The 25,516-nt window shown below is 42.2% G+C and overlaps 1 protein-coding gene across 1 annotated transcript in view; it reads left to right on the top strand.

The window, feature by feature from the left end:
- The window catches only part of lef1 (lymphoid enhancer-binding factor 1), a 93,666-nt gene that overhangs the window by 6,775 nt on the left and 61,375 nt on the right, over window positions 1-25,516 (top strand). Inside the window, exons 3-4 of the mRNA XM_077604347.1 lie at window positions 1,902-2,005; window positions 20,241-20,347. The gene's annotated coding sequence lies outside the window, so the exon portion shown is untranslated. The remainder of the gene's footprint in view (window positions 1-1,901; window positions 2,006-20,240; window positions 20,348-25,516) is intronic.

The following is a 25,516-nucleotide window of genomic DNA, read 5'->3' as shown; positions in this document are numbered from 1 at the left end:
AAAATAAGTTTGCACAATTTTCGTACGGTTAAGTAACAGGTCTTATGCATACAACCTTTCGGAATCTTAAAAATCCCTTCTACTCTAAAAAATAAGTTTGCACAATTTTCGTACGGTTAAGTAACAGGTCTTATGCATACAACCTTTCGGAATTTTTTAAAAAAATCCCTAGAACACGTTTCTACTGTGACTTCTCCATAATTTAAAAATCCAATAGCAGAATTTTGACAGTTAAGTAACAGGCATTCCGCTTACCTTTTAGATTTCAGGCGCCCGTCAGAGAAGTCTCCATAGAAAGATGCCGAGTGTCTCAAATCCAGACCACTCTTATAAATATCACGTTCACGACGTGCTTCGAAGTCCGCGACTTCGGCGGGGTTCCCCTTCCTTAATCCCACGTCCGCGACGTGTCACGTTTCCAAACGTTTTTCCTTTTCCTAATAAATATCACTCCTCGGAATCCCTGACTCCGGCATTAACCATTAACCGACCTCCCTCGACGCACGTCGGGGTCACCAAAATTGTTAGATTCACAGTTTTAACACCTATCCCTAATTCCTTAACTCAGTCTGATCTTATCTAACAAATGTGCGCGTTCAGCATCGAAGGAAGAAACCAGGGTTTGCGAGTTACTCCACAGATGGTTTATTCCAGAAATTGATCCTTACAGAGCTCCGGGCCCCCTCCCAAATAATAGTAAACCAGCTGCGCGTCGTAATGCACAGTGGAGGATGAAAAGACAACGGTCCACACCCGCGTTTGCACAGTTATAGTTAAACAAAAATGAATATTCATTCGCTGATTCTAATGATATTCGGACTGTCCCACGACGATTCTGGAGGGGTGTCCTCCCCTGAGATCTGCTTGTCCGCGAATCCACGTCTGGCTTGGTCGCTCCCTCCGCAGGAATTTCTTTGTTTCTGGTATCATCTGGACCATCGCCCTCTCCGCGGGGATCCCTTTGTCTCTGATTTCATCTGGACCACTCATCACCTGGGACCACTTATCACCTGGACCACACCTTAAAGCAGAAACTCAAACAAAAGACCTTTTGTTCATTGTGATTGAGTTGAGAACAATAGTTTTAATCCTACTGTGGTACTATAGCAAAATGAAACAGCTACCATAAATGAAGGAGTAAAATATGTCATATTCTTCAGGATGGATCGAGAAAAAACTACTAAATAACACACAGTGGATGCAGAATACGTGGCTTCCATTTTTGGACTGTATAGGATTTGTGCAGGCCAATTTAATAAAAAATTAAAGTGTGGGTAAAAAGCTCTCATAGTTATTTTATAATTTTTGAGTAAATACTTAAAAATGGATTATCACACAGCAGTAATTTGTACTTGTTTACATAACCCAACATAATGGGGTTACTCCCAAAACACTGACTATTAAAGGGTTAATTAAAATTAAATAACTCATCATAAACAAATGATATTTTCCACAGGTTTTTTTATTTGCAAATATGACATATGTTCTGAATCAGACACACTATTTCATCTAGTTTGACCTTTTTATTGCACCATTTACAAATGAATTTTCATCTCCAACACTTGCAGATTAATGAGCACAGAATGAAGTACCTCAGTTTGAGTTACGGTTGGAGTTTGTTTCTCCTTTCTTTCTTTGCCCTCACTAACCTTCCAAGACTTCTTCACGCTACTTTAATCAATAGGCCTTCGGGTGTGCAGTTGGCGGACGGCGTGTAATTTGTTAATGTCACACACACTGGAGCGCCCTGTCACCAAATAGCAGACGTTGTAATAAGCAGCGGCGGCCTGAATGGCGAGGAAACGGTCACGCTGTCGAAACAAATCCATCTGCCCGATTGTGCATTACAGTTTGGTAATGCCTGATTATGAGTCTCACTCCTCTTGCCTGTGACCGTACAGATCTAAAGAAGCACAACCAGGAAGCCAGACTGCCGAGTCATCAATACTCCCTCGGAGAAGTCTGGGTAAAGGCTGAATGCGATCGATACGCCGTGGCAGGCAAGGTTAGACTTTCCCCTTTTTTCTTCTTCCACAGAGCTGAACTGTCTTCATTTTTATGGATAAATGACTGTATGTCATGCCTGAACAGAGAAAAAAATAGCATCTGATTAGTATGAGCGCCACAAGCAGCTGGCTCCTGCATTTTATTGAATTTCAGACAGGATGTGAGATTTATTCTCCACATTGGCCATGAGACATGAGCAAGGCGCCGTTGGTCGCGCTCCTATTGTGCACTTTACTTACTGAGAGCATTTATGTGGGGAGTTAATGTCAGCAGAAGACTGATGTAGTTGCTCTGGCCTTGAGTCCAATTTTTTTTCTGCTGGGTTAGTGATTTTGCCTTGATTGCTTGAGAGAACATGCATTTTAGTAGTAGTCTGGCCAACTGAATTTTTGGTTATGCTGCCCCCTTGTGTTCATAGGTTAGTACTAAAAAGTAATGTCACGTCAGAGTGAAAGAACAATTACATGTTTTCATATATCTGTACGATGTGTGTGTCTGTGTGTATATGTATTTTGAAATGAATGCTTTTATTGTCATTATACAAGTACAATGAGATTTAAAGTTTCACCACAAATAACACCAAAGAAACACAAATAAATAAAAACAATAAATAAGTAATACAAATAAGTAGTCAACATAAATAAGTAGGGAAGCGCACAAATAACATCAACAAACAAACAAATGAACAGATAAATAATCAATAAATGATAATAATAAAAATAAAATATAAATAAATAAGAATAAAAAGATGAAAAAGAAATAAATAGGAATAAAAATATTGAAAAATAAATAAGAATAAAAAAAATCAATATATAAGAATAAAAAACAAAGAAAATAATTAAGAATATTTTTAAAAAAATCAATAAATAAGAATAAAAAAATAAAAATCAATAAATAAGTAATAGCTAAGTAGTCAACATAATAGATAAGTAGTAGTCGGCATAATACATTAGTAGTCAACATAGATAATTATTCACATGAATAAATGGTTATCGCTGCCAGATTCCCCAGTCAAACTGGATTGGACATCTATCATGGTCAAAGATAGCCTTTAAACTGTAAGTGGATTTGATGCATATAATTGCCAATGGCAGTGAAAGAGTTAAGACACTCAAAAAAGGCAATATGGACAATTTTTGGTCCACAACTTTCAAAGTGGATGTCCATTCATTTGATAACGATGTAATTAATTGTTGCTAATTTTTGGTGATCCGGGCAGCTCTATTTTGTAGACATACTGTGGCCCACCAAAAATTTAATTTAGCACTTGTTTGGCATGTGTAAGTTGAGCAGAAGTATCCAAACGATGAATGGACGCATGCGAGAACGCCGTTCGTTTGAAGTGGCGTTGGAGGGCGGCGTTTAGCTGATGGTGTCCGACAAGACGCTCGCTGATAACGATGCAACGCGTGCGCGATCAGTCGCTGAGCCGCTCGCCTCGGTTTCGCTCCTAATTGACCGTGCCGATTCTCCCACGAGTCTCTTTGGTATTATTTATTCATATTTAATCCATAATTCACACCAGAGATAATTGAGCATCTGTTTGAATTGTGCAAGTCGGAGATATCATCAGAAAACAAATGGGTGCTCGAGTCAAAGCTTTGAAAAAGTTTGGGAAGATGATTAGCGTTCTTTGTAAATAAAAGTTGCGTAATAATAATAAATAAATAAATAGCGAGAGGGAAGACTGCAATGTGTTCAACTTTTTGAAAACAATCATACTTCATGTAGGGAAGTCACAGAAACCGTGACAATGATGTGGTGGGGGTTTTGGGGTGTCCCCATTACCGGAAATGTCATTATTTAAATCCACAGATCTTATAATATATCCAAATACTATACTTGAAAAGTCCTGTTATAATTGCTAGTTGCGAAGCATAGCCTAGCCTGGCCAGTGGAGGGCAGCATTTCCTCAAAATCTGCAGAAACCAACGCTTTGTTTACATTTAATGATTCAAATATTTTGGGAACACTCAGAAAAAGGAAGCCTTTGAAAGGCAGAATAAAACCAACATTTTCTCTACAACTTCCCCTTTGTTTAACTCATTTGCTGACAGACGTTCAGATGCGATCATTCCCTCCCACTCAAAATGGACTGGAATACTTGGCATAATTCATTAGACAACCAATTGATAACTATTTTGAAAGTCGATGAAACATTTAAGGGGTTTTTCTGACCTACTCATGCTCAAAATCCAGTTCTAGGGTTCCTAGTAGCAAAAATTCTCTTGTATTCTTGTATTTTGTTTTTGTAAGTGAAAAAATAGTGGAAAAACAGGCGAGAAAGGTAAATATTTCATTAAAACTAGGAACACAGTCAATATTTTCGTAATTAAAAATGTGTTTATTTCCTTTCACCCGTCTTTTTAATTTTATAAATACGTGAATATAATATTTTAATGAAAAACATGTGAATATGGTAATTAAATTAACAATCAATTGTTCTATTTTTATATTAATAAGCATATATAGGAATTGTTTTTGATTTTATTAATTTTTAAAGAGACTTCAGTTTTTCGAGTGACAAGCACAGGAAAAATAGTAGTCTTATTTATTCAATTTTTTAATGAAAAAACAACAACATTTTTTTCCACATTTAATAATATTTAAATTTCGAAAAAAAGAGGAAAGAAAAACAGACAATATTTAATGATCCTGTCCTCAAGCTACTGTCAATGGACGACAAAAAATTCTTAAAATTTTAGCAAGAAACAATGTCAATGTACACATACCACACAAAATAGCTGCAATTTCTAATATTCCATAAATCCAACACTTCACTGTGTAGCCCATTCCCAATTTCATACCAATATTTTCTACGCTTATTTTATAACACCCAAAACCTAAAAATGGCAAATCCACCGCTACAAATAAAATCACGAAAACAACTTTCTACCAACTTCAGTCAAACTCAGCCAGACTTTCTCCCCCCGTCTCTCTGAATCTCTTTAAAGGCGAACGGTATATCAAAGCGCAAAATTTCCCAAAGTTTAGTCGCAGTTGCGTTGAGGGAAAATTTCTGACGTGAAAAAAAAATCACTGTCCCCAGTCGCCATTTCCGCGTGTGAATGTATGCGGGGGATGTTTATGCAAGGCTGTCGACAAGGTCCGTACAAGCCCTCCCGCCGTCGTCTTTCATGGTGCTTTGGGAGCGGGGAGGACGGCCGTGCCAGCTGAGAGGAGCCCCGTCTAGTCGAGCGGCGTGTATTTTTGTAGACATCGCTGTAGACTTCGCTTCATCTAAGAGTACATCAAAGAGTCCTCTGCTCTTCCCCGCTTCGACTAAACCCTTCGCCTTATTACCAAAGTGCTCTAAATGCCTTTGGGGAGTCGAGCAGAGCTTTAAAAAAACACAAACAAAAAAACAAACATGTTTGCTTTTATCTTTGAAACGGCTATTTACGCGGGTACAAATGAGCATTCGGGGTGCGGCACGCCGGCGACGGCCGACGGACAGCCGGGGCGAATTCCGACGACAAAAAGCCAGGCGGAGTCGTTTGTTTTTCGGAGCCGTTTGCCGCGTTCAGGACGTATGTTTTTTTTTTCCTCAGGAGGGTTGTGGCGATGCTCGAGACTTATCCCAGTTAACTACGGGCGCCAGGCGGTCAATGAGTGGCAGGGCACAAGGAGAAAAACAATCAATTATAGAACATCTCAAAGTGGCGGCCCGGGGGCCAAATCTGGCCCGCCGCATCATTTTGTGCGTCCCGGGAAAGTCAATCATGAGTGCCGACTTTCTGTTTTAGGATCAAATTAAAATGAAGAGTATAGATGTATATTCAATTTCCTGATTTTCCCCCTTTTAAATCAATAATTGTCATTTTTTAATCCATTTTTTTCTGTGTTTTTAGTTCATAAATCATTTTGTAAAATCTAAAAAAATATATAAAAAAGCTAAAATAAACATTGTTTTAGATCTATAAAAAACTGAATATCGCATCAAATTTTCCCTCAACGCAACTGCGTCAACTTGATTTCATGTGGGCCGGACTATTTTAGATATAATATTTAGATTTTTTTATAAATATGGAATAAATGAACTGGATTAAAGGGCCTGAATATTCAGTTTTTTATAGATCTAAAACAATATTTATTTTAGCTTTTTTATATATTTTTAGATTTTACAAAATGATTTTTGAACTAAAAACAGAGAAAAAGGGGGATTAAAAAATGACAATTATTGATTTAAAAGGGGGAAAATCAGGAAATTTAATATACATCTATACTCTTCATTTTAATTTCATCCTAAAACAGAAAGTCGGCACTCATGATTTACTTGCCCGGGCCACACAAAATGATGCAGTGGGCCAGATTTTGCCCCCGGCCCGCCACTTTGACACATGTGCGTTAGGTGGACAGAAAGTCATTTAGTGTAGGCGGACTTCAACTTTTGGTGACGTAAAGCTCGGTCTGAGCACAAAACAGCATTTGCCGGCGCTCATGTAGTCAACTTTCCAAAAACACGCCTTAGAACACGCCATTAACAAATGGCTGTTTTTGATTTATATTTGATGCAGTTGGTGACGCGCGTAGAAACCAAGCGCGTAGGCTGCTGCTCGCTACTAGCCGGGCCGCGGCGTAAACAGGCTCCGGGCGGCAAACGAGTCTTCCCGTCAGGATCTTGACTGCAGCCCCGTGGAGATGCCGGAGAGTTCTGAAGCCAGAGATAGTGAATAATAGAACAAAGTGGCAAAGAGCCTTCTGAGGTTCGGCCGCTCTTCAACGTTCCGCCAACGGAGGCGCCGCTGCGATCTTGTGCGCGGGTTAGCGCTCATTTGTTCAGGGAGCGCTAATTGCAGTCAAGCAAATGAAGCCAAGAATGTAGCATTCTCAAGAACTGGCTTTGAGTATCTCCAACTTTAAGTTGATGGAGTTCACTCGCAATGTACTTTGCAAGTTTTGCAAAAATACGCATTGGTAAATTTAGATCTGGATCTTTTGGTCGCGTTGTCAATAATCGCATAACTGGATTACTACAGCCCGTTAGCATTAAAGCTCTCGGCAAGGCCTTTCAAGAATTTGATGCAATAATTACTTATCGTACTTATCGCATTTGCTTGTATGTGAGTGGCTAACAGACCAACTTGGTCTGTAGAAACTTCTGCGTCCTTCCTCCATCTCTTACTCCAAGCAGACATGCGATGCATTTAGGGACAGTCCAGAAAAAACAGCACTCAATTTGTTACATTAGTGTCCTTATTTATACCAGAAATGGTTTGACTTTGAATCTTGGCAATATAAGGTGTGTGCGTCGGTGTCTCTTCTTTTTAAGACATTAAGCTTCGTTTCCAGGGTGGAACCCAGAAGACCCAGCGTACTTCTTTAAGGCCATAATGTCCAAATAGTAGAGCAAAAAAGGCGAAAACAAGCGTAATCCGCTAGCTAAGCAGAAACTACGGTAAATGACGGACAAGCATGGGTGTCGAAACATCGTAGTTGGAGGACCTGTGCATTTAAGTCGGAAGGAGATAAACAGCTGAACATAGCGCTACTTGATCCCTCCCAAAGTTTGCTTGACAAACAACTCTAATTGTTATCGAAATGCCAGAGCCGTCTCACTTGACAAACTCTGCGTTCATTTGATGCACTCCCTCAGGAGTGGGATCTTACTGCTTTTTTCTTCTTTTTGCTTATGAAAAATTCACAGCCACTCCCCTCCACCAGTGTCTGTCTTCTCCGCAGCACCGAGAAGTGACACGCGGTAAATGGAGAAGTATTCAAAGGCAGATTGATGCTCCCCCGTCCCCCTTTTTTTTCCACAAGCCCCCCCCAAACCCCACCCCACCAGCGCCGAGAAATCAAAACTCCTCGGACGTCACGTAAGCCGATTGAAGTTCCCGCCTCGCCTGCTCCTGAGTGGTCCCTCACCCTGTGATGGCAGGCTTCATTAGAGCTGTCACTCAGACCCGGGCAAAGGGGGCCGTGCTGCAGGGCACCCCCAGGGCCCCCATCCCAGTTGGGATCCCCAGGAAAGGGCCATCAAACGGTCCTGGAACATGACGCCCAAATCCAGAGACTCGCGCTCATCCCCCACTCGGATGAGATGATTAACGGCGTGTTCGTGTATATTACGGACTATTTTATTCTTTTCGTTTCAGAAAAATTAAGACGAAAATCCAGTCTATTTAGTCAGCAAAAAAACGAGGAGTAAATCTTCAGTTTCCTGATTCGTAATTGGTCAAACGGAAAATGAGCCTTAAGGCAATGTACCGTTATGTGTTTATTTAACACAAATCAGGACATCCAATGGGAAATGATTTGTTTCCCACCAGAGTCCTGATAGCCATATTTACCTGAGATTTTGCCATATCAGGGATAAAAACTGTCACCTAATTTCTCATTTTTGCAGACATATCGAAAATCTATCCCAGCCGAAGAATTGAGCATCACCGCCTCACTTTATTCCAGAATTCCAAGCGTGAGCCTTTAAATCAATCGCCATTTAAGACAGTCCGTACCGATATCAGCCTCCAAAACCCCTTTGACAAACACCGGGAAAACCGGGCGTTCTCATCCCGGCCTCGTTTCGGCCACCTCGCCGCAATTACAATCGAGTCACGTGACGCCATCCAAATAAACGAGCCAGCGGGCGCTGGGGCTGTCCAACAATCTCCAATCCTGGAACAATAAGATATCCGCGAAATCCCAGAACACAATCCAGTACAGGAGCAAACAAAACCCAAACGAAACAAAGCCAATGTCTTTGAAGAGCCAAAACCCGCGACTGCCAGAGTTCCTTTCAACAATATACACGGTGAAATAGTCTCAGCACCAGCATGTTATTCAGAGCCTTCCTCCAAATATTTGGAGAGGAGGAGGACAGATGAAACGGCGACAGAACAATGGGACTTTGGCGCTGTTATGCCGTCCGTGGACCTCGGACTCTTTGTAGTCCGCCTTACGTAGCGTCCGCATCCCCCCCAGCCGGGTCCCCCCGCTTGTTGTGAGTGAGCCCAGGTGGGGTCCCAGTCTGCGACCCCACCTTACCCCCGCTAGCACGCACAAATACACCCTCCCTTCCTCTCTTGTACACCTGCTCCAGCCTACACATAGACACACACACACAAACACACACACATATATATACACACACCTCACCTCCCAGGCATTCACGTGTAAATGAAAGAGTCTGTAGGGGCTTTTTTTGCACCACTAAATCATTTCAGAACAGGTTAACTGCATAGTATAAATCTTAGACGACAGGCAGTCAACAGAAAATTAGATTTTAGTTGACGTGTGTATGTTTTGGAGATGTGAGCCGAAGCAAAAGATGTTTGCATGATGAAAATTGGGGAAAAATGTTTGACAGTCATTTCTTTCTTGAATCTCATTCATAGACATCAAAATAAATTTGTCTTGGGTTATGGCAAGGGTGTCAGACTCCGGTTGATTCGCGGGCCGCTTAACGTCAACTTGATTTTACGTGGGCCGGACCATTTTAGATATAATATTTAGATTTTTTTTGTAAAGGGATTAAAAGAATTGAATTAAAATCCCTGAATATTCAGTCTTTATAGATCTAAAACAATGTTTATTTGAGCTTTTTTATATATTTTTAGATTTTACAAAATGATTTTTGAACTAAAAACTGAAAAACGATTAAAAAATGACAATTATTGATTTAAAAGGGGGAAAATCAGGAAATTTAATATACATCTATCCTCTTCATTTTAATTTGATCCTAAAACACAAAGTCGGCACTCATGATTTACTTTCCCGGGCCACACAAAATGATGCGGCGGGCCAGATTTGGCCCCCGGGCCGCCACTTTGACACACGTGGGTTATGGCGTTTCGTCCTTGCCACCTTGCAATTTCGTGCATGTCAAATCTAATTTGTCCGCGTATATGCCGTACCCTCGATTCTTTTTTAGGGACAAATGCCAGAAAATACGTTAAATACGTAAAACTGATATACAATATGACAGTGACAGTATTTGGTGGGTCATCAAACGTACTTTATTTCATGACCAATCTGTTGTGTGAAGTTCTGCGTATCAATTCATTATAAAGGCCCTCGCTGATTATTCTAAGTCTCGTCGAACGGATGTGCATCAAATTTCCTCCCCAGATCTGATCAACTGGCTAAAAGTTACCGCCAAAGTTTCTGTCCTTTTAAATTAATTTCAAATGCGGCAAAGTTTCCCTTGAAAAATGATCAAAAGCAGCATTTGAGAGTGGCAAGCCGTCACGTTGGCTTTATCTCACGCTCGCATCGAGTCTTGAGATTAAACCCCGCTTCACGCAATGCTTCCCACTCGCCCCCCCGCCCATCTTCCAAAGCGTCATACCACGAGCGACCAGTAGACAGCGCTAAATTAGAGCCAGTTTGCATCACAGAACAAAGACATACAGTAATGATTTCTCTCGCTCTGATATTTGGCTGTAGAGCCTTGCCCGTTTATTTACTTATTCATAAAGAAGCGATCATTAGCAGAAGGATGTCGGCACTTTTTTTTTTTTAAATCCCGCAATCAAAGGCAGATAGCAACGAAAACAAGGACTGACCTATATTCACTTTACTTAAACATCCCCAAGGATTAGCAGGTTAACCCCCTTGTGGCATAATAAAGCCTATACTTTTAGACCTATCACACATTCCAACTCTGTCAATATGTTCGTCTCTCCCCATTTGAAATTCAAATGCACCCCTCGCCGTTCTTTTAAGTGGGGGTGTCCACGGCCAGCGTGTAGCGGCCATGTCTGGTCGAGGTAATTCTGCGCAATCTGCTCTAATCTGTCACAGATATGCAACAGAAGCGCCGGGAAGCCGCCAAAGTGGGGGTTGAAAAAAAAATGGATTACGGCAGTATTAGCTCGCCGGCCTTATCTTTTTAAAATGCCCCCGCCGAAGAACAGTTTTAGCGCTTACATCGTTGCGTGTCAAATGCTCTTACCTCTATTTCAAGACTGTATTTGCAGAGTGTTACTATATCTCAACAAACAATGCACAACTAGAAAACATCATGAAAGAAATATTAGACCACGTGTCAAAGTGGCGGCCCGGGGGCCAAATCTGGTCCCCCGCATCATTTTGTGTGTCCGGGAAAGTAAATCATGAGTGCCGACTTTCTGTTTTAGGATCAAATTAAAATGAAGAGTATAGATGTATATAAAATTTCCTGGTTTCCCCCCCTTTTAAATCAATAATTGTAATTTTTTAATCCATTTTTTCTGTGTTTTTAAATCAAAAATCATTTTGTAAAATCTAAAAATATATTTAAAAAAAGCTAAAATAAACATTGTTTTAGATCTATAAAAAACTGAATATTCAGGGCTTTTAATCCAGTTCTTTTAATCCATTTATAAAAAAAATAATCTAAATATTATATCTAAAATGGCCCACGTGAAATCAAGTTGACGTTAAAGCGGCCCGTGAACCAACCCGAGTCTGACACCCTTGTATTAGACTGTCTGCTGGTGAGTTGGATCCCAAGACGGCTGTTTTGCTTAACCCTTTGACTGCCTAAAGCACATTTTTGCCAAAATTTAAACAGACTCATGACAGGCCAAAACAGCAAAAATACACGACTCGCTAAATTGAAAAACAAAACTATTGTGGTAGGTGTTTTGAAGGAGTTTATTAGTTTATTCTGCATGTGTAGCTCGATTGACCCAACTGCAGTAGCGCATACACATCCATTCCAGTTATAAACACGCGTTTCTCAGAAGCTCCCAGAAAACACAAACAAATTTAATAAAACAGATTGCCAGAAGAGATACCAGCGCCATCGTTGCGCTTCGTGCACTGCAAAGTGAGTATCTTGAACCGGAAAATTTGAACGGCTAGAGAGAGGGGTCAGGGCGAGGCTTTCTTGTTTCCCACGGGCGGATTGGCCGGAGAAAGACCGCCTGGGATGGTCTCCCTGTTAGCAATGGTGAAATGGGACAGAAAAGCCTACCGTATTTTGCCACTTAATATACATGGGTATATTAAATGATTTTTGCTTTTTGGAGCCTCCTGTTTGTGCGCCATTTAATATACCCCTGCCGTTTAATATACCCGGGTATATTAAACGGCAACTCCGCTTTTTTGGCAAGATTTGTATGGTGTTCATGGGGGCATCATTATAGATACCTAAGTTCCTTAAAATTTCAAGTCAGACTTTATTCAGCAGTAAGTAGTTTTAACCTGAGCAGTAAGTCGTTTTAGTCTGCAAAATGTTGATGCACCCCGTCACGGCATAAAGAGTGTGTAGTGGATCATACCTTCCCGTTTGTGCGCCATTTAATATACCCCTGCCGTTTAATATACCCGGGTGTATTAAATGGGGGGGGGGTATATTAAACAGCGAAATATGGTAAATCACAGTTTCCATTTAGCCGTATCAGGAAACTGGTTCATACGTGTTGTGTATAGAACAGAGAATAATGACCCTATGGAATGGTGAGGTTTTTAAATGCACAATCTCAATATTTATGATATTTGTGCTGTCTCAATAACAGATTTTGGAGTACTCTGTAAGAGATTAAAGTGACACTATCATGATATCTTTAAAGTCTGGCCTGCGCCGTCCTCAGTTGGTTGCCAACAACCCTTACGAGTTTTTCTGTTCTAATCTGTTCCTGATTTGGCTTGAATGGTCTCTCAGGATGGTCCTACTGAAAGCTGCTCTGACACCTCACCTTCATTCGTCCTTTCTTTTCATCGTCACGGTGCCGGATTGAAACGGCCCCATTGTTCCGTTCAGTTCTCCATTGGGTCTCCCAGGTTCTTCCCTTTGATTCATTTCCTCTCCTAGTCTCCGTTACATTGATACCATGTCGACGAATCTCGCTTTGTGGCTTTTCACATGTCAGAAGACAGATCGGGAACTTCTAACCTTCTTTATCATTATCATCATCACGCAAGTTAGAGGCTTCCTGAGGTGAACTCGTTTCTCGTCGGGATTAGGGAGTTCCTCAAATCTGAGTGGGCACGCTCTACCCATTTGTTTCCCATCAGCTCAAAGAAAGTGCGCCATTGTATGATTACTGGGAAAAGCCTCACCCAGAAAGATGACGCGTCAGCCCTAGCCACGTGGTTGGACTCGGTCCTCGCACTATTGTCTGAGGAGGATCCATCTCGGGTTTGTTTGAGAAGGTATTAGGCCCGCTATTGTGGAAGTTCCCTCCCCTCTCTCTTCAACTAAGCTGATTCTGTTTTCTTTGGCTTGATGACAAGCCCCCACATGGAAGTTTCACTCACTGTAGACTCTAACCGCGGCTCATGTTTGCCCTGGAACTGACTCATCACTTTGTTATTTGGTTACATGACACAGCACGGTGCCTGTATCCAGCTCGCTCCTTTGTTGTCTTGGCAAGGGAAGAATTCCTTCTTCGCATTGGCAAAAACCGCACATGTATTTGACACGTTGCGGTCGCTAGCCGATGGCTCGTCTACAAACGAAATCCCTCAGGTTGAAAATGGAAAATGCCTCTTTTAGACAAACTCAGGAGGGAGTTTTTTTATACGGTTTTAGAGAACACTTACATCTGCATGTTTAACTTTGCGTTTATACTGTTTTTATGTTTGCATGTATCTGATGCGGTCCAGCTTTTTATCCGGAAAAGGCGAGTATGTATAAATAGGTGTCAAATATTTGTCGTATTCTGCTTTTATTTGTTTTAAATTTAATTTAAAAATGAGAGGGCTATACATATTCTATGACTTCTGGAGTGATGAGTGATTGAGTGATTAAAAAAAAAAAAGAAATATATGTTTTTACTAAAAAACTAAATTTCCTCAATTATGCAAATGCTGATGATATCAAATCAAATCAAAAGCCTTTATTGTCATCATACACAGCTGCGTATAACAAAATTGGTGGAGAAGCCAGTCCATTTATTTATTTAATTTTTTTTGACAGCTACAAATAGCCAATATCTCAAAATAACATTCTAGCAAAAATACAAATTCCGAATTTAGCGCAAAACACTAGGACCGTATTTTTTAGATATCGACTATAAATCGTCATTCCGCCTTCCGATTTAACACCAGGTGTCCTAAAAATGTGGTTAAATCAATATAACTTTTTAAACTTTCTTCGCATGTACTGTATTTGTTTTAGCCTGGCCGGGGTGGGGCAAACAAAACCTAGCGATCCGCCGGGTTTATAAATCTTCCCTTTCGTCGCTCACACAAAAATGGTGAGCCGGATTTGACACCTGTGGTCTAGCTAGCGCATTAGCTCGTCGACGTGCATTATTTGGGCGCAGATGGCACTACCGCTGACCCCTCTGTGTGTCTTCCTGTCCCCTAGCTGAACCATAGTGTGGGGGGGGGGGACTGGGGGGGCCCTTATCTGGTCAAACTGGGCGGCCGGGAGGGGAACGCTTTGAAGGCACGCTTGTGTGGCGATGCAATCAGGCAGACGCACACACACGTGCGAGCGAGCGCTCTTCTCCTCCCGCCCGATACCCCACTCGGCCCTTCATCTCATATTCGCCGCTCGCGGAAAAGCTTTGGGACTTAAAGAGACAGCATCATGTCACATCTTTCCCGTTCACCTATCGCACTTGAATATCTCCACGCGATAACGCCCCTAATTTTCCAACAACCGGACCAGCGGAATAAATAGCACTCATCCGCCGAGACCATGTGATCCCGAGCGGTCGGTCTCCTTCCGAAAATAAAGCCCGCCGGATACTGACGGAAGACTCGGGCGGGATTGAACGTACATGAAATGGAACGGGATGTACTCGTGTCTAGACAAACGGGGAGCGCGTTCAAGCGGCTGTCAGAATGTTGTCAAGTGATTTCACTGATGTTATTGTAATTAATTTATTTGCTTTGGCTGCTGCGGAAAACAGTCTTTTGAGCTGTCAGTCAAGTGTCGTCATCACTTGTGTTTTTTTTAAAAGCGGAGCTCCGTTCAAAAGTGGTCTGCGAAAAAAGCAAGCATCAGCAACGGCAGGTTTTTTTATTATTTTTTTATTTATTTTTTTCGCCCACGCTCTAAAACACGTCAATTAATCTGGCCGGCCACTTTGATGCTTTCATCTTGGGCTAATAAGTTCCACAGCAGCATTGTAACAACACTGCTACTCCTCACACATATTGATTGGGATGAGGTTCCGTGTCGTTTTGGGGATTGCGTCAATTAGACTCTTCTTTTAGCCCCCATCGCTCATTTTCGTTCCTCTTTTAGCCCGTCACGTCGCCTTTTCGCGTGGCCTTTGATGTGCTTGCTTTAATTTGGAGCTTATAGGAATCCGAGGCCACTGGCACCCGCATCGCAGATCACGGCTACGTTTTGACGCTATGCCGAGATAGCCAGGAAACAATAGACTAGCGGGGTTTTTTCCTAGGGTGGTCGCTGATTGTTTAGTTTTTTTTTGCTCTAGTTTCCGTATTTTGGGGAAAATTGTAACTGTTAGTCTGGATGGAATTTCACAATTTAGCAGATACAACCATGTTATGCATATTTTCTGTTGATAATTATTGACTTGTTTGTCCTAGCGGTTAGCCGTCACTGCTAGCTTAAGAGCTAGTTTCTACGCCTGAGAAATAGCTAACTTTAGTACACGGGTGTCAAAGTGGTGGCCCTGGGTGAAATCTGGCCCGCTGCATCATTTTGTGTGGCCCGGGAAAGTAAAGCATGAGTGCCGACTTTCTGTTTTAGGATGAAATTAAAATGAAGAGTATAGATGTATATTACATTTCCTGATTTTACCCCTTTTAAATCAATAATTGTCATTTTTTAATCCATTTTTTTCTGTGTTTTTAGGTCAAAAATCATTTTGTAAAATCTAAAAAAGTTATAAAAAAGCTAAAATAAACATTGTTTTAGATCTATAAAAAACTGAATATTCAGGGCTTTTAATCCAGTACTTTTAATCCATTTATTTAAAAAAATCTAAATATTATATCTAAAATGGTCCGGCCCACGTAAAATCAAGTTGACGTTAAAGTAGTCCGCGAACCAACCCAAGTCTGACACCCCTGCTTTAGTACATTTAAAAAAAATAAAATAAAAATAAAGTAGGCTAAATCTGCAATTTGGGGTCAACCATTTTCACTTGAATTTTCAGATATTGATGGAAAACTAATACAATGTTTAAAACACAAAAATGTGCGTATCCTAGAGATGTACATTAAACTAGACCTCTATTAAGTACTTTGAACTCAACATTTTAAGTTAACAGGACACGTTTAGTACAGAGTAGTTTGAAGTCAACATTTTAAGCAAACTGGACTTGCCTTAAGTTGTTTTAACTCTACATTTTCAGTCAATTGGATTTCCTCTTGAGAAGTTTTAACCCAACAATTTAATTTTGCAAGACTTTAGTTTAATTGAGAACATAACAACTTGCTCCAAGCAGGAATCAAACCCAGTGCTTCAACAATAGCACCAAAGCATGCAGACAACTAAGCTAAACATTGATCTGCAACTCGAGCTCATCAAACTTTTCATAGTTTTAATCTCATTATACTTGTATCATGACAATAAAGGCATTCCATTCAACTATTGATCAATATATGCCACAAAACCAGAGAACCGAAGTCATATTTTTCAAAACCCTCAGAGCTAAAAATGCGGAATAACCCAGTACAAGATTCAAAGTCATCATGCCACCGAACATATCGACCACACGGCAAGCATTTCACGCAGGTGCTAAAGTGCAGACTATCATTTAAAGCAGGTGTTTTCCACCTGAAAACTCTCTCCGCTAGAAAAAGTGCCCGGGGGTGGCGAGCGAGGATAAAAGTCAGGACATAAATCAGTAGTGCGTCCATATCAAAGCCATATTTCAATGACCGTATATGCTGTGTAACTAAAAAAAAAGGAGAAATAGACGCCCTCAGCCATGCATTAGCTTGCGCACACATTCAAAGAGCGGGGAAGTCAAGTCCTGACAGTCAGGGGAAATCCCACATTTCGGCGGCCTTTATCTCCCGCGCATACTCCACTTAATGAATACGGCGGCGACGTGTAACGACACATACAGGAACTGTGTCGGAGGTGCAATAACTCAGTCTTTTATCCGCGCTTGCATTTGAAGTTTTGTCAGATGGTTCAATGGCAGAAGGCTTGTTGTCATCCAGAATTAGTTATGAAGAAATGCTTTGTGATTAGCAACACTGATAAATCACAAGGCTGAAAAATGAATAGGCTATACCTTCTACTTATGTTCATCCCACAGGATGGAAATTTGTTGACAGTCCCGCTATCATGACTTTTTTTATACTCCTATACTGATTCAATCTTGTCAAAAATCTATTTGAGAAAGGAAAATCAGGTCAAAAGTGTCCACTGGCCGTAGTTTTGGGGGATGCGGTATCTGGGCCAAACGTTCAAGTAACTTTCAGTTTTCTGTGACTTTGGCGACGCCAGTGGACAAACGCGGTAGTGTTTTGTATGCGTCATAAAGTTGACCATGAGGTCATGCGGTGGTGTGCCGTCAGGGCCTTCAAGGCCTTCTCTGCTGGCCTAAGAAATATCTGAATCACAGACTGATGTTAATTCTATTTTGTCCAGGAATAATTATTAAATAATTCCAAATTGTCTGTTAGCTTCCTTTCATTGTTTTCATATTGAAGCATTTAATCAATCACATTTCAGCCATTATTTGTTGCCAGGGTCAGAAATCTGCCTCCAAGGCCTTCACAATCAGTTCTGCAAGCTCTGCTGCATTAAACAAGCGTCGATAATACTGTTGCTTCAACCAATCAGAATTCGATTTGGTGACACCAAGGCCTTCTCGGAGGCGTAGGGATACGTCATTGCCTTCTAGCAGGCGTAGGGATACGTCATCGCTTTCACCAACTATGATTGGCTAGTGATAGAGTGGACTAGCCAGAGCTACCAAACTGTATCTGGAGCGAGCTGCAGAAGCAAATATATTGTTGTGTTGATTTAATAGCGGTTTTGTCAACCCGCAATGGCTGAAGGAGGAGAAGAAATGGATTTGTTTGCAGATTTACTGACAATGCCATTTTTAAGATGGACTTTTCAAGAAAAAAAAGCTGGACATCATTAAGAAAGGTCGGACAACTCCAAAGCAAGCAAGCCTGTTGTTGATGATTTTTTTATGTGTCGCAGCTGTAGCTGCAGTAGAGGTTTTATAGCCATAAAATAGTTTTTGTGGGTTGGATTGATTCCGACAGCTGAAGGCGTCACTAGAAAGTTCACGGACCGCCACTGCATTTCTGCTAAACAATATCACGAAGGTGACGTATCCCGAAAGACCAGGCAGCACATTTGTACTTTTCTATCTAATCAAACTTTAACATTAAATATCTCGCCATTAAAATCCATTTACTGCCATTTTGACTGAAAATTACCGCTGCTGGGCTCTTCTGTCAAAATGGATTGGACGTCAATGACTGCCATTGGGTTAATTGCGGAAGCGCTTCCATTATTTTAATACGACTACAAAATCCTAGAATTTGATTTGATTTCCACCGTCGAAATGGACTTTTGTATTTTTCTGTTTATCATTTCCCATGGATAAAACCTCTGAAAAAAGATGTCCAAAAAACATCTGTCCTGAAAGAAAGTGTCCTTTGAAACTCCAAACTCGCTTTTTTTTTATCACCCCCAAAAAGTTTCCCCGACTGTTTTCTCGTAAAATAGGCGTAAATCACCAAGGCGGCGGTGAACCCGCTTTTGTCCCATCTGTCTCCTCCAGTCAGATCAGACGGATGAAGAGATTTCCGATGCCGGTGGAGCTCTCGTGGCCCTCCTCGCTCGCTACCTGGGCAGGAAAAGCCTCTCCCCTCTGATGTCTGTCGGAAAATTGACTTGCCTTTTCAGGCGCTGACCCCGCCGTCTGATGCAAGACCCAGACACTACACATCAAAGCCAACCTGAGGGTGGGAGAATGGATTTCTATTTTGGAAGAAATATTGACTTAAGGCCACGCCGTGATCAGGCAACCACAAGCCATGTCTCACACCCTCTCTTTTGAAAAAAAATAAAAAATAAATTTCGATAAGTTTTTTTGGAAGTTGGCGCAGTGATTTAGTGGTTTGGCCTCGCAGTTCCGGGTCGAGGGTTCAAACCCAGGTCGCGCCTCACCTCCCTAGGCTTGTGTGGGTTTTCTCTGGTGACTCTGGTTTCCTCCCACAGCCCAAAATTATTCATGCTAGGCTAATTTTGCCCTCAATTGCCCCTTACCGTATTTTGCCGTTTAATATATTAAATGTTTTTTGCTTTTTTGAGCCTCCCATTTGTGCGCCATGTAATATAGCCTTGCCGTTTAATATACCCGGGTATATTAAACGGCAACTCCGCTTTTTTGGCAAGATTTGTATGGTGTTCATGGGGGCATCATTATTGATACTTAAGTTCATTAAAATTCCAAGTCAGACTTTATTCAGCAGTAAGTAGTATTAATCTGAGCACTAAGTAGTTTTAGTCTGCAAAACGTTGATGCACCTGGTCACTGCATAAAGAGTGCATAGTGGATCGTACCTTCCCGTTTGTGCGCCATTTAATATACCCCTGCCGTTTAATATACCTGGGTATATTAAATGGGGTGGTATATTAAACAGCAAAATACGGTAGTATGATTGGTTGTCCTTTGTCTCCTTGTACCCTGCCCTGATTGGCTGGTCACCGTTTCAGGGTGTTCCCGTAGTTAGCTCGGATAGGCTTCAGCACCCCCCGCGACCCAAGCGGTTCAGAAAATGAATGAATGTATTCCTTTGGAACGTCATTGGACGGTTTTGTATTTTTTTCTTCCATCAAATCATCGATTTCTATATCAAAGGGAGACCATCTGTCTTTGGGAAGTTGAAGGCCATTCATTACGGAAGGCCGTATTTAAAATTATTATTATTATTTTTAAGTTGCTCTAATGGAAAGCCAATCGTTGGGGTGGAGGAACAATGGCGAGCGACGCTTCCCGTCCAGCTGCAGCCCACTATCAACAGACGGCTTCCAGCTGTTGGCGCTTGAGAAAGGAGGCCAGGTGCTGCCTATCCTGCAGGCCCATTCTGCTCAAGTGTAAACATAGCGGCGCTACCAGACGTCGGGGAAAACACTCGCCGTGCTAGCCGTGCTCGCCGTCGGGAGTTGGAGACCTAATGCCATCTCCTCCGTCAGAACCAGTAGCGGCTTGGCGGGCTTCCTAAGAACGGGCTAGCGGGAGTTCTTAGGGGTCATTGCACAATTAGAGGCTATTGGTTTTTCACAATTCTTGAAAAATAACTCTTACTTTCTCAGTTTTTTTCGTGGCATCATAGTGATTTCATCTGCTCAGATCAATGGTCATTTTCTAATCATGATTTTGTTTGATATTTAACAGGGATGAGGTGATTGGTTAGCGCATCGGCCTGGAAATGCTGTTTTGTGTTCACATCCAACTCTACGTCTACAAAAGTTGAAGTCCACCGACAACAAAACATTTTCTAGGTAAGAATGAGACTTTAAACATGTAATCCTATCTTTTTTTTCCCTTAATGTTATTTCAATCGTCTAATTTAATGGCAAAACTAGCATTAGCATGTTGGCTTCACAGTTCTGGGTTCGTTGTGTGAGGTTTGCGTGTCCTCCCTGGGCCTGCGTGGGTTTTCTCTGGGTTCTCCGGTTTCCTCCCACATCCGGAAATATTTATCCTAGTCTAATTTAGCCCCTAGATATTACTGTTTTTTCCTTTATCTCCTTGTGCCCTGCGATTGGCTGCCCACCGATTCAGGCCGTCCCCCTGCCTGTTAGCTGGCATAGGCTCCAGCACCCCCCGCAACTCTTGTGAGGAGGATAAGCAGTTTGGAAAATGAATGAATGAATTTAATAGACATGTCACGATGCAGATTTTTTTTTTCCCAAGAGGCTTTACCCATCTTTTTATTCCAGCAAAATAATGCAACCAGAAAATGTCAAATCATATTTTTAGCAATAATGTGAGCCCCGCTGGTACCTGCCTAATCCAGATGCGTCAGGCTTAGCGAGGACTTTCACGGGACGGGAAAGCTTTTCAAGACAGCCTCACGCCAGGCTCCTATGTCGCCTTCTTTGCACTGTAAAACCGTCAGGGAATAAACAGGCGGCAAGCTTGCACCTTCGATTTATTTATTTATTTTTTCTAAAATTCCCGGAGCTCCGACTCGCGGCGCGCGTTGAAAACCCCCCCAGGATTTACGGCGCACGCGAGCGTCAAAGCGCTTCCCGCCACTTAACCCCGAGCGCGGCCGTCTGGAGAGTTACGGTCTTCCGGCGCTTGTGTTAATAATGGCTGGGCCGCCTCGACAGGAGCCTGCGGGAGAACAGCCACCTGCGCGAGGCCGGCTGGATGCGCGCCAAAAAGTAGAAAAACACATCTGAGAGCGAGCCAGTACCTGAGAAGGCGTCACACTCCGCCGCAAAAAGATGACGGGGGGAGGGCTAATTCTCCGGCCACATAAAAGCAGCAGGCGGCGGGCGGGCGGGCGGAACGCCGGTCAGGACTACCCGCAGACTAAAGCGGGGTGGGGCTTTTTGGTAGTGGCATTTACCAGTGAGGCGTATAAAAATAAAGCTCAATATGATCTTGTTTTCACATAGCTTCCTTTTTTTAATCGTTAATTTTTGCAAATCAACTATGATCCACGTTTTGGTTTTAGCTAAACTGATGAGAAGGAAGTGAACACGCGACCTAACTTTGAAAATAATAAAATAAATAACGTTTTAACCATGTGCAAAATGCTAAACTTATTTAGAACATGATGTTGCGTTTTGAAATGAATAGTTATGGTTAGTTAAAGTGGAGAGCCAAAAAGTAAAACTTTAAACATTTTCATATTTTTTTCCCCATGCATGTGACTGAAAAATTGATTTAATTGATTTTGTTGTTGTTGTAGTTTTGATAAATAATGCATATTTGGTAAAGACTGGTGCAGTAAACTAGAGAAGATTGAGAAGATTGTTAGTATTTGTAAGATCGGATTATGTATACAGATATGTAATTTTGACGTAAATTTTAGTATACAGAGATGTAAACAAGTTTTTGTGATCTAAATTCAGATTTTAAAATACAGAGATGTAAACATTTTGAGGTAAACTTTGATTTTAACAGTAAAAATCGGAACTTTGTAACTCGCTAATTCCGTGTATTCATCGTTGATCCAACTGTGCAAAAAATGGGGACCTCTTGAGGCCAATTTGAGTACCACTATAGCACATGCTGGCGTAAATCGAGCCCCGTTTGCTAGCCAAAATGTACATTGCAGGATAATTTTACATGGTTCGACCGATACATATCGCGCGACTGCCACGTAATAATCCCGTGTTTGTTTCTATATTTACACGTGACGAAAAAACGCACCGAGTCATTTGACATTAGCCACAATGGCGCCGTGACGCTCGGATTAGCCACTTGCATGGAAAGCCTGGTTTGATGGGGTGCCATGACGGTAGACCGCCTGCCATCCGCCATGCCCTAATGATGTTGTCGGAGCGGCGAGGGAGGCGGGGCTGAGCGGGGAGGAAGATGGTGCGGCTAATGCGACGTGGGGTGGTGATGGGCGGCGATGGGGGGGGCGCCGTTACTTTATCTGCGCGGCTCCTCGGCATTTCTCTTAATTAAAACTCCTATCTGTGTCTTTGAAGTCGGTAATGAGTCCGTTTGCTTCCACGCTAGCAACACGGAGTAAAAAATAAGGCCAGCGCCCGTGTTCTCCTATTGCGGAACACGTCGGATGTACGTTGCGGCGTGTCGCCGGTTATTGTTGCGTTTGTTGCCGCCTCTCTTGTGCGCTTATTTGCATGAAAACGAGCCGCGGGAGGCGAAGAGTGTGATTAAAAAGGAGCTGCCGTGTTTTTTTTCTTCTTCTTCTTCTTTCCCTCACGTTCGCAGCCGTCGAAACGGGTTTAATCTTATCACCGGCTGCTCCTCACAGCTTGCGCTGATCTCCCTCCTCGCCAAGCGCTCACTCTCGCTTTCACGGACCCTTCAGATTACAGTCAAATATTACAGGCCGTGACCAATCTCCAATTAACCAAATGTTGTCGGGCTACGGCGTCACCCTCGGCTCCCTTTTCACGTCTGGCGTGGATATTTTCTCCCCGCCACCAAAGCCTCCTAACCATCACGCGTGAGCTTAACCCAAATAAATCAAGTCTTCTTCCCGCGCTACGTCGGGGGAATTAATTGAGCCTGGGAAATTGTGTTCCAATCAAGGGAAATTACATCGGCGTCACAGTTTGAAAAAGGACGGTCACGGAATTTGACTCATTTCCGCGCGGCGCGGCGTCGGGTATTTTGACGAGACCATCTAGTGCAGGGGTAGGGAACCTATGGCTCGGGAGCCACATATGGCTCTTTTGATGGGTGCATATGGCTGTCCACTAACCTGTGAGGTAAACTATGGAAACTGCTGGTGAGAAAGCGCAGGAATAGGAGCGTTACGTTAGTATTATGGCATTGACATTTTTTTCGTGGCCGGATGATTCGCCTAAAGACGTTTCGCCGACGGACGTTTGACAGACGGACAGGTCGCCGAATGGACGTTCCACCGAACGGTCATTCGGCCGAACGGCCGTTCGGCCGAATGACCGTTCGGTGGAACGTCCATTCGGCGACCTGTCCGTCTGTCAAACGTCCGTCGGCGAAACGTCTTTAGGCGAATCATCCGAGTACCATTTTTTTTTCATTACACTCTTTTGCATGGATTTTCTCATTGATACTCATTGATTAGCAACAACGTAACAATGTTGTCAAAAGAATTCAGAGACTTTTTGTACTTTAAAAGTGGTGAAGTGACTAAAAAAGGCACATATTTTCATGTATGTTGACTTTTAAATTCGGAGCATGGCTCTCAAAGATTAACATTTAAAAAAATATGAATTGTTTATGGCTCTCGACCCCTGATCTAGTGGGAAAAAAACACAGTTTTTGTCGTCGGTGTTGGCTGCGCGAGTCGCCCTGGCGTCCGCGAGCTGTCATCGTTTGATGCGGATATAATTAGAAGCTAAGCATTTTTTGGGGTAGCGCGCATCCCAGAGGAGACAGCGTTTCCAGGAATAACTCGCTCGTGTTTGTATTTTAACTCCAAGGACGCTTTGTCGTGCCTCCGCCTGTCGAAATGTTGAAAGTTGCTTTTGTCAGAACGACGTGTCTCGCGTCGAAAGAAGACAACGTTTTGGTTGACCCGTGGAAACCGTCCTCGGCTAGCTATCATCTCCGCTACGTTTGAAAACCGAGTCTGGTTTCGCGACCTTCGTTCAGATAAGAAGCCATCAACAACATTGCGTTCCTGTCTCGTGTCAAAAAAAATAAAAAGGAGAATATTTTGACTTTTTAAGTTGAAATGCCTTCAAAATTTATTAAGAAAAGGTCGTGGAAGATTAAAACATTTTTTTAGGAATTGTTTCCAAATCCACTAATGTGCATACTAAAATAAGACAAAATTAATTCTCAGATAAGTCCATTGATTCAAACAAGTGCCAATGATGTTTTAATATTACCGTTATTAATTGTACTCTTTTTGAAATTGATGCAGTAATTTGAACCTGGAAAAACTTTTGTCCGACCTTCTTTCATTGGCGTAGATTAACGAGGTTATTTTCCAGACTTTTTATTCCTCCCTATCTCTTCAAAATAAAATATATACACAAAAACATTGTGAAACTTACAATAAAGTTGCCATTGCCAGAAATTTTCAGTTTTAAAGGAGTAGGTAAAAGAGAGAAAAAGCCTGGTGGCCCGCCAGGTTTATAAAAAAAATACTTTATCTACTTCCCATATATTCTCTCTGCAGTAATTTTGTTGTTAACTTGACAGTGGAACTTTTTATTAATTTTTTTAACAGATTAACAGATGAACTCAAGTTTGTAGGGTAGGTGACATGAAAGGATGAAAGGTCACATAGGTCAGAAATATGGAAATGCTTTTAATTTGGCTGCTTAGGTTGAATTCTTCTGTCTCGGGTGCTTCTTTAGTTTAGTTTAGTTTTTTGTTAACAGTGCACAGCTGCCAGTATTTTGAAATCAATTTCAGAGCTTTTGTGTGTGTGTGTGTGCGCACTTGTTGATATTTACTCAATAAAGCGATAATTTGACTGGGGAACAAATTCAGTCTGACCCTCGAGTTTGCTTTCCCGCAAGGTTAGGCTCACGGAATCACTTTTGCCTCTTCTTCTTCCACTCCGAATACGAGGCGGGCTCGTGACCCCTTTTCGCTAACAATCGAAGCCGTAAGCTAATTGAGTCGAGCCGAAAATAAAATAACACGGGCTCAAGTGTTTATGGGCCATCTCTCAATAGTGGAAGCCGCTGCCACTCAGACGTCTCTCCACCTCCATTACGGCCGTGCGCACGTGTCCCCGGGCTGGAAATTGCCTTTTTGTGTCCACGGGCGGAATCGGGGACGACGCATCTGCGAAAAGGGGGGGCCGGGTCCTCTTCAGGTGGGAAAGCTTTGATCCTGAAGAGATCCCCCATCCTTCGCCTCCCGGGAGCCGGCGTCGCGGTAATTGAAGGTCATTAACAATCCTCAATGCGACCCTCTCCAGCCGTCGTCCCGTAATGCAGGGCTGTCCAACCTGCGTCCCGTGGGCCGGAAGTGGCCCCAGGGGCACTTTGGCGCTCATTCGTACAGACTTGAAT

Source organism: Stigmatopora argus, chromosome 7 (assembly GCF_051989625.1).
Source record: "Stigmatopora argus isolate UIUO_Sarg chromosome 7, RoL_Sarg_1.0, whole genome shotgun sequence".
NCBI lineage: Eukaryota > Metazoa > Chordata > Actinopteri > Syngnathiformes > Syngnathidae > Stigmatopora > Stigmatopora argus.
This window is presented reverse-complemented; position numbering and strand designations above follow the sequence as displayed.